The sequence below is a fragment of the Rhinoderma darwinii genome, chromosome 1 (genome assembly GCF_050947455.1).
Source record: "Rhinoderma darwinii isolate aRhiDar2 chromosome 1, aRhiDar2.hap1, whole genome shotgun sequence".
NCBI lineage: Eukaryota > Metazoa > Chordata > Amphibia > Anura > Rhinodermatidae > Rhinoderma > Rhinoderma darwinii.
Window position 1 is genome coordinate 248,991,251 of NC_134687.1, and position 15,350 is coordinate 249,006,600.

A 15,350-nucleotide genomic window follows, 5' to 3' on the forward strand; every position below is an offset into this window, starting at 1 on the left:
TGCATAGGGAAGATCTATTGTGTCCCAATAAAATTTATGAAAAGGAAAAAAAAATCTCAAACACGTATGATAACAACTTATCATACACAATGGCCTGCTATGGTTGAAATATTCAAACGACATTGGCCAGTGCTTCTGTCTGATTCAGTACTTGAAAAGAATCTGCCAAAAACTCCTCAGCTGACAGCACGGAGAGCAAAGAATCTCAAGGATCAGTTGGTACACAGTCATTATATTCCTCAGATGACTAATTCTTTTGGTACCAAAGGCCCAAAATGGGGCTGCTTTACTTGCGGTTCATGTAAGGCCTGTGGAAATATAGAGAGAGCCTTCGATTTCGAAGACTCATCCCAACAACATACTTTCAAAATCACACAACATATCACCTGTAGTTCGACCTCGGTGGTATATTATGCAACTTGCCCGTGTAAAAAAATTTACATTGGACTTACTACAAGGAAATTCAGAATAAGAGTTCGGGAACATATAAGAGACATAGAACATGCTAAAGAAGAAACTGATCTTCTTAAATTAAAAACGTTGCCAAGACACTTCAAGATGGCCAAGAAAGTAACTCAAAATTATTAAAATTCAGAAGAATAGATAAATTACATCTAGGATCCAGAGGGGGAAATGGAAGTAAGATATTGGCCCAAATGGAAAGCAGATGGATCCACAAATTAGGGACTCTGACTCCATGTGGACTCAATGAAAGCTTTGGTTTTAATGCCTTTCTTTAACCCCTTAAGGACGCAGCCACTTTTGGACCTTATGACAGCCTCATTTTTTAAATATGACGTGTCACTTTATGTGGTAATAACTCTGGAATGCTTTTACCTATCCAAGCGATTCTGAGATTATTTTCTCGTGACATATTGTACTTTAAGTTAGTGAAAAAATTTGGTCGATATATTCAATAATTTTGTGTGAAAAACACCAAAATGTAGAGAAAATGTGCAAAAAATTAGCATTTTCGAAATTCAAATGTATCTGCTTGTAAGACAGATAATAATACCACACAAAATAGTTACTAGCTAACATTTCCCATATGCCTACTTTAGATTGGCATCGTTTTTTGAACATCCTTTTATTTTTTTAGGACGTTACAAGGCTTATAAGTTTAGCAGCAATCACCCCATTTTAAAAACTGCACCCCTTAAAGTACTCAAAACAGCATTTAGAAAGTTTCTTAACCCTTTATGCGTTTCACAGGAAGGGAAATTTGCAAATTTAATTTTTTATTTTTTGCAGAAATTCCATTTTAATCCATTTTTCCTGTAATACTGAAGGTTTTTACCAGAGAAACACAACTGAATATTTATTGCCCTGATTCTGAAGTTTTTAGAAATATCCCACATGTGGCCCTAGTGCTCTACTGGACTGAAACACCGGCCTCAGAAGCAAAGGAGTACCTAGAAGATTTTTGGCCTTTCCTTTTCTTAAATTATATTTCAGGCACCATGTCAGGTTAAAAGAGGTCTTGTGGTGTCGAAACAAAGGAAACCCCACAAAAGTGACTCCATTTGGGAAACTATACCCTTTGAGGAATTCATCTAGGGGTGTAGTGAGCATTTTGACCCCACAGGTGTTTCATCGATTTCATTAGAATTGGGCAGTGAAAATGAAAAATTACATTATTTTCCAATAAGATGTAGCTTTACCTCAAAATGTTTCTTTTTTTCAACAAATAAATGAGGAAAAGCACCCCAACATTTGTAAAGCAACTTCTCCAGAGTACGGAAATACCAAACATGTGGTCATAAACTGCTGTTTGGGCAAGCGGCAGGACTCGGAAGGGAAGGCACGCCATTTAGCTTTTGGAGCTCTGATTTTGCTGGATTCATTTCTCTGCACCATGTCGCATTTGTAAAGCTCCTAAGGTACCAGAACAGTGGAAACCCCCCAAAAGTGACTCCATTTAGGAAACTACACCCCTTGAGGAATTCATCTAGGGATGTAGTGAGCATTTTTACCCCACAGGTGTTTCATAGATTTCATTAGAATTGGGCAGTGAAAATGAAAAATGACATTATTTTCCAATAAGATGTAGCTTTACCTCAAATTTTTTATTTTTTTCAACAAATAAATTATGAAAAGCACCCCAATATTTGTAAAGCAACTTCTCCAGAGTACAGAAATACAGAACATGTGGTCATAAACGGCTGTTTGGGGAAGCGGCAGGACTCAGAAGGGAAGGCACGCCATTTAGCTTTTGAAGTACAGATTTTGCTGGTTTGATTTCTCGGCACCATGTCGCATTTGTAAAGCTCCTAAGGTACCAGTACAGTGGAAACCCCCCAAAAGTGACTCCATTTGGGAAACTACACCCCTAGAGGAATTAAACTAGGAGTGTAGTGAGCATTTTGACTCCCCCAGGTGTTTCATAGATTACATTAGAATTGGGCAGTAAACATGAAAAATTTCATTTTTTTCCACTAAGACGTAGCTTTAGGTAAAAATGTTTCATTTTCTCATCAAATAAAGGAGAAAAATCACCTTAACATTTGTAAAGCAACTTCTCCAGAGTACGGAAATACCCCATATGTGGTAATAAAGTACTGTATGAATACACATCAGGGCTCAGAAGGGAAGGAGCGCCATTTGGCTTTTGGAGAGCAGATTTTGCTGGATTGGTTTTTCTGCGCCATGTCGCTTTTGCAAAGCCCCTTAGGCAGCAGTACAGTGGAAACTACCCAAAAGTGACTCCATTTGGCAAACTACACCCATTGAGGAATGCATCTAGGGGTGTAGTGAGCATTTTGACCCCACAGGTGTCTCATATATTTTATTAGAAATGGGCAGTGAAAATGAAAAATTACATTATTTTCCAATAAGACGCAGCATTAGTTAAAAAAAAATTTCTTTTTCTCAACAAATACAGGAGAAAAAGCACCATAACATTTGTAAAGCAACTTCTTCAGAGTAGGGAAATACCCCACACGTGGTCGTAAACTGCTATTTGGACACACAGCAAGGCTCTAAAGGGAAGGAGCGCCATTTAGTATTTGGAGTGGAGATTTTACAAGATTCGTTTTTTGACACCATGTTGCATTGAGCTATAGTACCAGTACAGTGGTACCCCCCGAAAAATTACCCCATTTTGGAAACTAGATCCCTTAAAGAATTGATCTAGGGGTGTAGAGAGCATTTTGACCGCACAAGTGTTTTGCAAAAATGAGTAAACAATAGATGTTGCAGATTGAAAATTGCTGTTTTCCACAGATATGCCATTTCAGTGCCCAATGTTTTGTGCCCAGCTTGTACCACCGTAGACACACATCCCATAAATTGTTAAGCGGGTTCTCCAGAATACCCCATATGTGGTCATAAATTGCAGTTTGGGTACACAGCCAGGCTCAGTTGGACCACCATTTGGCTTTTGAAGCGCAGATTTTGCTTGGTGTATTAGTGGTATTTCAGCTTATAATGTGGGGGCATATGTGAGCTGGGCAGAGTACATCAGGGTATATGTAAACTGGCCGGAGTACATCAGGGTATATGTAAGCTGGGAGGAGTACATCAGGGTATATGTAACCTGGGCAGAGTACATCAGGGCATATGTAAGCTGGGCGGAGTGCAACAGGTCATAATAGGATGATGTTGTAAAGGATCTGCCAGGCACAGCTTCGGGGTTAACTCCCATGGGTAATCAGTCTGCACCTGAATCTACGTCTCTGAGACTGACTCCATCTTCCACCACTCAGGATGGCAGGCTTAGGAGTGGGAGAGCCTATCGCAGCCTGGCCAGACGGAGCTAGCTCCAGCCCTCGGTCTATTTATACCTGCCTTTCCTGTTCCTCCTTGCTTGTGATTCTTTCCGTGTGGTTTCCTTGCCCAGCTACAGCTCCTAACTATTTGATCCTGCTCCATACTGACCCTGGCTTACTGACTACTCTCCTGCTCTGCGTTTGGTACCTCGTGCTCTCCTGGTTTGACTTGGCTCGTTCACCACTCTGGTTGCTCACGGTGTTGCCGTGGGCAACTGCCCCTTTCCCTTTGCTTTGTATTCCCTTGTCTGTTTGTCTCGTGCACTTACTGAGAGTAGGGACCGCCGCCCAGTCGTACCCCGTCGCCTAGGGCGGGTCGTTGCAAGTAGGCAGGGACAGAGTGGCGGGTAGATTAGGGCTCACTCGTCTGTTTCCCTACCCCCATCACTACATAATCACAAGCCCATATACCTAGTCTACCCTGGTCCCTGTCACTACTATGGACCCCCTTGAGACCCTGGCTCAGAAAATGCAGGGTCTCTCCCTACAGGTCCAGGCCCTGGCTCAGAGGGTCAACCAGCCTGATGCTACCATGGTAGTGCCCCTCACCTCACCTCTTGAAACCCACCTTAAGTTGCCCGACCGGTTTTCAGGGGACTGGGGGGCTTTTCTCTCCTTTCGGGAGAGTTGTAGGCTTTACTTTCGCTTAAAGCCTCATTCCTCAGGTTCTGAGAACCAGCCGGTGGGTATAATTATGTCCCGGCTCCAGGAAGGGCCCCAAGAGTGGGCCTTCTCCTTGGCTCCTGACGCCCCTGAACTTTCCTCCGTTGATCGTTTCTTTTCTGCTCTCTGACTCATTTATGACGAGACTGTCAGGACTGCCTTTGCCGAGAGTCAGCTGGTGACCTTACGTCAAGGTAAGAGACCTGTTGAGGAGTATTGTTCGGACATTAGGAAGTGGTGCGTAGCTACTCGGTGGAATGACCCTGCCTTAAGGTGCCAGTTTAGGTTGGGTCTGTCGAATGCCCTGAAAGACCTGCTAGTTAGCTATCCCTCTTCTGACTCCCTAGACCAGGTTATGGCTTTAGCGGTACGACTTGACCGACGTCTCAGGGAACGACAACGTGAACGTTTATGTGTTTTCTCCTCCGACTCCCCCATGATGCCTCCCGAGGTTCCGTTGCTTCGTTCCTCCCTGGAAGACTCAGAGGTACCTATGCAACGCGGGGCCTCCGTGTCCCCCCAACAACGTAGAGATTTACGCAGGAAGAATGGTCTCTGCTTCTACTGTGGGGATGACAAGCATCAAGTGAACAACTGTCCTAAGCGTAAGAATGCAGCCGGAGAACTTCCGCGCCTAAGTGATCATCGGGGAGGTCACTTGGGCGCACAGGTATTTCCCGTAAATCTGAAACGTAATAAGATCTTGCTTCCCTTTCAGGTCTCTTTTGGTGGTAGGTCTGCTACCGGCAGTGCCTTCGTGGATTCAGGGTCCTCTGCTAATATCATGTCTGTGGAATTTGCTATGTCTCTTGCTATGCCTTTGATTGATTTGCTTAAACCTGTCCCGGTAGTGGGTATCGACTCCACTCCTCTTGCTAATGGTTATTTTACACAGCATACCCCTGTTTTTGAACTCCTTGTTGGCTCCATGCATTTGGAGCAGTGCTCTGTACTGTTGATGCAGGGATTATCGTCCGATTTGGTTTTAGGCCTTCCCTGGTTGCAGTTGCATAATCCCACGTTTGACTGGAATACTGGGGAGCTTACCAAATGGGGTAATGAATGTTTGACGTCATGTTTTTCTTTTAATTCTATTTCTCCCCCTGAGGAGGTGAACACGCTACCTGAGTTTGTTCAGGACTTCGCTGATGTTTTCTCTAAGGAGGCCTCCGAAGTGTTACCTCCTCATAGAGAATACGATTGCGCTATCGAATTGGTACCAGGAGCTAAGCTTCCTAAGGGTAGGATATTTAATCTTTCTTGTCCCGAACGTGAAGCCATGAGAGAGTATATCCAGGAATGCCTGGCCAAGGGTTACATTCGCCCCTCTACTTCTCCGGTAGGTGCTGGCTTCTTCTTCGTAGGGAAGAAGGATGGTGGTCTTAGGCCATGCATTGACTACCGTAACTTGAATAAGGTCACTGTAAGGAACCAGTATCCCCTTCTTTTGATTCCTGATCTCTTTAATCAGGTTCAGGGGGCCCAATGGTTCTCTAAGTTTGATCTACGGGGGGAGTATAACCTTATCCGCATCAAAGAGGGGGATGTGTGGAAGACTGCGTTTAACATGCCCGAAGGTCATTTCGAATACCTCGTCATGCCCTTTGGGTTGTGTAATGCTCCGGCGGTCTTCCAGAATTTCATAAATGAGATTTTGAGAGATTACCTGCTGATATTTCTTCTAGTGTACCTTGATGACATACTGGTGTTTTCCAAAGACTGGTCCTCCCACATTGAGCATGTCAGGAAGGTGCTCCAGGTCCTTCGGGAAAACAAACTGTTTGCAAAAACCGAAAAATGTGTGTTTGGGGTACAGGAGATACCATTTTTGGGTCAAATCCTCACTCCTCATGAATTCTGCATGGACCCCGCCAAGGTTCAGGCTGTGGCGGAATGGGTCCAACCTGCCTCCCTGAAGGCGTTACAGTGTTTTTTGGGCTTCGCTAATTATTACAGGAGATTTATTGCTAACTTCTCGGTCATCGCTAAGCCTCTTACGGACCTCACTCGCAAAGGTGCTGATCTCCTCCACTGGCCTCCTGAGGCTGTCCAGGCTTTTGAGGTCCTTAAGAAGTGCTTTATCTCGGCCCCGGTGCTGGTTCAACCCAACCAAATGGAGCCATTTATCGTGGAAGTTGACGCATCCGAGGTGGGAGTGGGGGCTGTGTTGTCCCAGGGTACCAGGTCCCTCACCCATCTCCGCCCCTGTGCCTACTTCTCCAGGAAGTTTTCGCCCACTGAGAGTAACTATGATATTGGCAACCGCGAACTCTTAGCCATTAAATGGGCATTTGAAGAGTGGCGCCACTTCCTGGAGGGGGCTAGCACCAGGTAACGGTCCTTACCGACCACAAGAATCTGGTTTTCCTAGAATCTGCCCGGAGGCTAAACCCGAGACAAGCTCGATGGGCGCTATTTTTTACCAGATTCAACTTTTTGGTTACCTATAGGGCTGGGTCTAAAAATATTAAGGCCGTCGCGTAGCTTCATGGCCAGCCCTCCTTCGGAGGAAGATCCTGCTTGTATTTTGCCTCCCGGTATAATCATTTCTTCTATTGATTCTGATTTAGTCTCTGAAATTGCGGCTGATCAAGGTTCAGCTCCCGGGAACCTTCCTTAGGACAAGCTGTTTGTTCCCCTGCAATACCGGCTAAGGGTACTTAGGGAAAATCATGACTCCGCACTATCTGGTCATCCAGGCATCCTGGGTACCAAACACCTCATTGCCAGAAACTATTGGTGGCCTGGGTTGCCTAAAGACGTTAAGGCCTACGTCGCCGCTTGTGAGGTTTGTGCTAGGTCCAAGACTCACAGGTCCCGACCAGCGGGCTTACTACGTTCGTTGCCCATTCCCCAGAGACCTTGGACACATATCTCCATGGATTTTATCACCGATTTGCCTCCATCCCAAGGCAAGTCGGTGGTGTGGGTGGTAGTAGACCGCTTCAGTAAGATGTGCCACTTTGTGCCGCTCAAGAAACTACCCAACGCCAAGACGTTAGCTACCTTGTTTGTCAAACACATCCTGCGTCTCCATGGGGTCCCTGTCAATATTGTTTCGGTCAGAGGGGTACAATTTGTTTCTTTGTTTTGGAGAGCCTTCTGTAAAAAGTTGGAGATTGATCTGTCCTTCTCCTCTGCCTTCCATCCTGAAACTAATGGCCAAACGGAGAGGACTAATCAATCTCTAGAACAATATTTCTCTAGATATTTTTATCTCTGACTGTCAATATGATTGGGTCTCATTCATTCCCCTCGCTGAATTTTCCCTTAATAACCGGGTCAGTAACTCGTCAGGGGTCTCCCCCTTTTTCTGTAATTTTGGGTTTAATCCACGGTTCTCCTCCGTTTCACCTGGTAGTACCAACAATCCCGAGGTAGAGGTCGTTCATCGGGAACTGTGCACAGTCTGGGCCCAGGTTCAAAAGAACCTAGAGGCGTCCCAGAGCGTACAGAAAACTCAGGCTGATAGAAAACTTTCTGCTAACCCCTTGTTTATGGTCGGGGATCTGGTGTGGTTATCGTCTAGGAACTTGCGTCTTAAGGTCCCGTCCAAGAAGTTTGCTCCCCGGTTTATTGGGCCGTATAAGGTCATTGAAGTCCTCAATCCTGTCTCCTTCCGGCTGGAGTTACCCCCATCTTTTCGTATACACGACGTGTTTCATGCCTCCCTCCTTAAACGCTGCTCCCCGTCCTTGGCTCCCTAGAGGAAACCTCCTGTTCCCGTTCTCACCCCTGAGGGGGTGGAATTCGAGGTGGCCAAGATTGTGGACAGCAAGATGGTCCAAGGCTCCCTCCAGTACCTGGTCCATTGGAGAGGATACGGGCCTGAGGAGAGGACTTGGGTACCCGCCCGGGATGTTCACGCTGGGGTATTGGTCAGGAAGTTCCACCTTCGTTTCCCCAGTAAACCAGGTCCACTTAGAAAGGGTCCGGTGGCCCCTCATAAAAGGGGGGGGGGTACTGTAAAGGATCTGCCAGGCACAGCTTCGGGGTTAACTCCCATGGGTAATCAGTCTGCACCTGAATCTACGTCTCTGAGACTGACTCCATCTTCCACCACTCAGGATGGCAGGCTTAGGAGTGGGAGAGCCTATCGCAGCCTGGCCAGACGGAGGTAGCTCCCGCCCTCAGTCTATTTATACCTGCCTTTCCTGTTCCTCCTTGCTTGTGATTCTTTCCGTGTGGTTTCCTTGCCCAGCTACAGCTCCTAACTATTTGGTCCTGCTCCATACTGACCCTGGCTTACTGACTACTCTCCTGCTCTGCGTTGGGTACCTCGTGCTCTCCTGGTTTGACTTGGCTCGTTCACCACTCTGGTTGCTCACGGTGTTGCCGTGGGCAACTGCCCCTTTCCCTTTGCTTTGTATTCCCTTGTCTGTTTGTCTCGTGCACTTACTGAGCGTAGGGACCGCCGCCCAGTTGTACCCCGTCGCCTAGGGTGGGTCGTTGCAAGTAGGCAGGGACAGAGTGGCGGGTAGATTAGGGCTCACTCGTCTGTTTCCCTACCCCCATCATTACAGATGTAATAATGGGGAGAATGAATAATCCATGGATTGGTGTGGTACGCTTTGAACCAATCCTTTATACACAGGCCGGGTTTATTGGGTATTATACAAAATATCTGCGCTCCAGTGTTGCCTTATATTTGACTTCTTCACTAGCCCTATAAGCCGCACAAGGCCCTAAAGTTTCCTCATCTCCGCTGCCTCTACAGGGTCCACCTGTGGGGTCCAGCAAATGATGATGTGGGGTATTTAGTGAAATTCTACTGGACCTAAAAATGAGTCTGGGCCATCATTTAGAATCATTTTGCATCATTGCGTTTTGAGAGTCATAACGTGTTATTTTTCCGTTGACGGAGCCGTGTGAGGGCGCGTTTTTTGTGGAACGAGCTGTAATTTTTATTGGTTCCATTTTGGGGTACATGCGATTTTTTTATCACTATTTATTCAATTTTTTGGGAGATGAGGAAACCAAAAAACAGCCATTCCAGCACGTTTCTTTTTTGTGTTTTTTTACAGTGTTCACCGTACAGTATAAACAACATGTTAACTTTATTCTGCGGGGCGATACGATTACAGCGACACCAAATTTATATAGATTTTTTAAGTTTCACTACGTTCCCACAATAAAAATACTCTTTTCTAAAAAAATCATGTTTTAGTGTCGCCATTTTCTGACAGCCATAACTTTTTTATTTTTTAGTTGATATCGCTGCGGGACGGCTTGTTTTATGCATGACGAACTGTAGTTTCTAAAAGAAAATGCTGTCATTGTTTTTTATTAAAATTTTTTACGGTGTTCACCGTGTGGTAAAAATAAAGTGATATTTTTATAGATCAGGCCGTTCCGAACGCGGCGATACCTATTATGTATAGTTTTTTTTCATATTTTCATTTTTTTTCTAAAAATAAAGGAGTTGATCACGGAAACAGGGCAAGTGTTGTTTTTATTATTTATTTATTATTTATTAACTTTTATTTATTTATTTTTCTTTCACATTTTTTTTAAAATTTTTTACTTTTTCTTTTACAAGATCTGGTCTTCTGATCCCCGGTACAATATACTGCACTACTTATGTATGTACTTATGTAGTGCAGTGTATTGTAACTGTCATTCTTCATTTGACAGTTAGCGTATTAGGTCCTGCCTCGGGCAGGACCTAATAGGCTACTGTACCTGGGCAACCAGGAAGCCTAGTAACGGCTTCCTGGTTGCCATAGCAACAATCGCCACCCGCGATCCATCGCTTCCTCTGTAAACCACTTCAATGCGGCGGACGTCATTGACAGCCGCATTGAAGGGGTTAAATGGCTGCGATCGGCGGTAACAGCCATCGCAGCCATTGCAGCGGCATGTCAGCTGTGTATAACAGCTGACAGCCGCTGAAGATAAAGCGCGCACAGCTCTTTATCTGCAGGGCGTAACTGTACGCCCGTGTGCGGGAACTCACTTGGTTTCCGGGCGTACAGTTACGCCCAATAGCGGGAAGGGGTTAATAAATTGTCTTCTTTTGTTATTGTTTTTAAGATTGAAGGTGGTTATATATATATTTTGATTTTAATTATATTTCTTTTTTAGTAATAGTTTCTATATATATCATTTTCATATGGTGGATACGGATGTTCGATATGACCAATGGCCAACAATGAAAAATCTGGAGATGATAACGATTTCTGTTTAAATCCATGCATTTGTTTTAATAAATCAATTAATTCGGTTTTTCTCTTCATATAATAAGATCTGATAGAAATTAACAAAGGGAAATAGCATACTTTTAACTATGGGTAATTAATTTTAATAGACATTTTGCACTAATTCTTTGTAATAATTGGGCAGTTTTGCACTTTATTATTCTTTAGAAGGGTTTCAAAGTAACTTATGATTCCTGATAGAATTCATATTTTTATGAATAATATTTAATCTTCTGTAACCTAACTGAAAATTGATTGTATATCATTAATGTCACGTATTCACCTTTAATCCTGGTCCTCTTGTCACTTTTTTTTTTTATTGCACTTTCTTTTAATGTAATTTTTTATTTTTCTTTATTTTTTTTTATTTTTTGTATTATTTATTTATCTTTTTTTTTTTGTGTTTTTATGTTTTTTAAATAACAATTTTACATAACCTGATGCCTTATATATTTTTCTATTTTTGTTTAGCATCAGCCTAAATATATGTTTGTTATTATCCAAAAAAGAGAACGTGAAGCAGCACTCAAATAAAGTGAATTTATTCATCCAACATGGAACCACAACGTTTCACCTCCTCTATGAAGGCATTTTCAAGCATTATGAAGGCCTTGAAAATGCCTTCATAGAGGAGGTGAAACGTTGTGGTTCCATGTTGGATGAATAAATTCACTTTATTTGAGTGCTGCTTCACGTTCTCTTTTTTGGATATCTAACACATAAGGAGAGGTCACTCCTTTATTTTTGAAGCTTTGCACCAGCCTAGTCAGGCATTTGTTCACAGTGCTGCTCCAATCCTCTGCTTTTTTCTATGTTTGTTATTATGTGTGTTTAAAGATTAATGTCACTATATGGGTCTTTACACTGATGCAGTTTTTAGATATAATAGATTTATTTCACTAATATCAATAGAAATGGGGAATTTATTTAATGTTGAATAAATCCTAATCTATATTCTGTTCACTTATTACTTACCCTATCTCGATGCGCTCGTCTCTTTGGTCTGTTTCCGGATCCCTCGGTGCTGCCGCAATTGTGTGGATGTGTTGGTAGATCGCTCTCCGTTACAGACCTGTCCGGACGGGTCTGTGGATGGGTGATTCTGCCGGCGCATGCGCCCTGCGGCGGTGTTTGGTGGTTTCCATAGGAACCGGACCATCGAGGAAAGCGCTGAATTGGAGTGTGGGTTACTAATAAGGAGAGAAAGAGAAAAGAGGTTTATATGATGGGCACCTGTTCATTATTTTATATACATACGCTTCATCCGCATCAGTCTCAGGATCGCTGTATAAGTTTGCAATAGCACTTTAGATCCTAAGGGATGAGACATGCGTCTCAGTTAGATATGCTAATGTTCAGGATGGTGGGTGTGCCATCAATGCATGCTATTAGTATAATTAGCTTTGCAGCTGAGATCTCCTAGGCTTCTTCTTATTGGCTATCCGATACTATATCCTTCTCCTCCTATGTTCTTTCAATCACGCCTCCTGAGGATTACTAAGAGAAACGTGCGTTGAGGTGCAGCACACGCTTAAAACTAATATCATCTAAGGATAAGTAAGTTATTTCATATGGATGCTGTTATACTTATATAAAAAACATTTAATCAGCAGACTATGAATAATGTATGAGGAAATACCATTGTAATAGTGATGTATTCATCCCTGAGTGTTTGTTTCTTTCTTTATATATGCAGGGACTCTGCTTTTTTTTACAAGTAAAACACATGGTTGGTTGTTCAGCATTGAGTAACTCCTAAAAACTTGCTAGCGTTCTGACATAGACCTATACTATCACTATAAAGCTTGTCACATGTTATATAGACATTATCATACATGATTTTTTTTAGTCCAGTATAAAATAATAAGCGTTGCCAATTGTTGATATCATTGTTCTTTGATATATTCTGTAGTAAATGTTTATTTTTATGACCTGCAAACATTTAATTTTTAACATGAGAATTTAATAAACTATTTATACAATTTTAAATTATATGGTTATCATTTCTGGTTTCAAGCTCCTAATTTGTTTGGTTTTTGGTTTACTATATCTGAGGAGTATAAACCGCCGCAACAAGTGGTATGGACGTTAAATGAGTATAAAATAAAAAACAATAGTAGAATTGCTGTTTTCTAGTCACCACACCTCTTAAAAATGGAATAAAAACTGATCAAAAAGTTGCATGCACCCCATGAAAACTACAATGAATTCCTCAAGGGGTCTAGTTTACAAAATAGGGTCACTTTTGGGGGGTTTCCACTGTTTTGGCACCACAAGACCTCTTCAAACCTGACATGGTGCCTAATAAAAAGGAGGCCTCAATCTTCTAGGTGGTCCTTTGCTTTGGAGGCCAGTGCTTCAGTCCATTACCGCACTAGGGCCACAGTTGGGATAGTTCTCAAAATTACAGAATCTGGGCAATAAGTTTTGAGTTGCGTTTCTCAGGTAACGCCTTATGTTTTACAGAAAAAAATGGAATAAAAAGGATTTTCTGACAAGAAAAACAAATATGTAAATTTCACCTATACTTTGCTCTAAATTCCTGTGAAACACCTAAAGGGTTAATAAGCTTTCTTTATGCTCTTGTGCATACTTTGAGGGGTCTAGTTTCTAAAATGGGGTGTTTGATAGGGGTTTCTAAATATATAGGCTCCTCAAAGCAACTTCAGAACTTAACTGGAACCTTAAAAATAAATAAATTAGGCAATACTTTGCTTCTTACATTATACTGACAATGAGCAGTGCCCACCCCGAGATGACCCCAGTTTTAACCGTTTGTATAAACGGAGACCCCTATTAGACAATTTCAGTGCCCGATTTTCCCAAGCATACACCCCCAAGAAGTGTATTTCTATTGATGAGTCTTTGGTACATTTTAAAGGGAGGCTTTAATTCCGCCAGTACCTGCCGAGTAAGAGGGCAAGGTATGGCGTGAAGACGTATAAGCTGTGCTAGAGTACATCAGGGTATACCTACAAATTTGAAGATATATGAAAGGAAGCACATCAGTATTCAGCCCCCAGAATGCCCCCCCTTACTGTGAGTTAATTAAAAAATTGTGTGGGATTTGGTGCACCCACTGCTGGACCAGGGTTACCACCTCTACCTGGATAATTTTTATACCAGCGTCCCACTCTTCAAGTGCCTCGCTTCCAGAAGTACTGCGGCATGCGGCACTGCTAGAAGAAATCTGAGAGGCCTTCCTAAGACTCTGCATGGGCAAACACTCAGAAGGGGTGAGAGCACGGCACAATCTAGCAGCAATATATTGTGTGTCAAGTACAAGGACAAGAGAGATGTCCTTGTATTGACAACAATACATGGCCACATCAGTACCCATGTACCTATACAGAGACCCCCAAACCAGACTGCATCCTGGACTACAAGAGGTACATGGGATGGGTGGACTTGTCAGATCAAGTCCTGAAGCCCTACAGTGCCATGCGGTGTGGTATAAGAAGCTGGCGTGCACATCATACAGAGGGCATTGTACAATGCGTACGTGCAGGCCAGACGGGAACTTTCCTGGAATTTCAAGAGGTGGTTATCAAGAACCTAATCTTTAGGGACCAAGAAGGGGGGACAACCAGTACTTCTGGAAGTGAGGCCACACACACATCGTACCAGGGCAACACTTTCCAGGAGAAGTTCCCCAAACTGGCAAGAAGGGAAAAAGTCAAAGGAGGTGCAAAGTCTGCTATAAGAGGGGGATAAGGAAGGACACAATATATCAATGTGACACGTGTCCTAAAAAACGCTCTGTATGAAAGAGTGTTTTAAAATTTATCATACATCCCTTGATTTTTAATTTACCCTTGTTTTCCTTACCCTGATGCACTCCGCACAGCTTATCTCATTCATCTTTCCCTTCTGAGCCCTGCCGTGTGCCCAGGCAGCTGTTAACAGCCACATTACAGTTTATGGGGTGTATGTCTCCGGTCAAAATGCTCACTACACCTCTAGATTAATGCCTTAAAAGGGGTGTCGTTTTTAAAACGGGGTCACTTCTCTGGGGTTTCAACTGTACTGGTACCTCAGGGGCTCCTGCATACATGACTTCGCACCAGAAAATCCCCAGTAGGCCAAAAGGTGGTCCTTTCCTTCTGAGCCCTCCCATGAGCGCAAACGGCAGTTTATCACCACAAATGGGATATTGCCGCACTCCGGACAAATTGGGCAACAAAATGGGGTATTTTATTCCTTGTGAAAATTTGAAATGTTGAGCCAAAACGACATCTCATTGGAAAAAATTAACATTTTTTTAATTCACAGCCCAATTCAAATAAATTATGTGAAAAAGCTGTGGGGTGTAAATGGTCACAACACTCCATAAATGAATTCCTGGAGGGGCGTAGTTTCCAAAATGGGGTCACTTCTGGTGGGTTTCCATTGCTTTGATACCTCTGGGGCTCTGCAAGTGTGACATGGAACCCGAAAACCAATCCAGCAAAATCTGGACTCCAAAGAACACATAGCGCTCCTTTCCTTCTGAGCCCTCCCATGGGCCCAAACTGCAGTTTACCACCACAATTGGGGTATTGCTGCACACAGGACAAACTGGGCAACAAAATGGGGTATTTTATTCCTTGTGAAAATAAGAAATGTTGATGAAAAATGACATTTTATTGGAAAAAATTAAATTTTTTTTCATTTCACAGCCCAATTCAAATACGTGCTGTGTAAAAACTGTGGGGTCAAAATGGTAACAACAACCATAAATGAA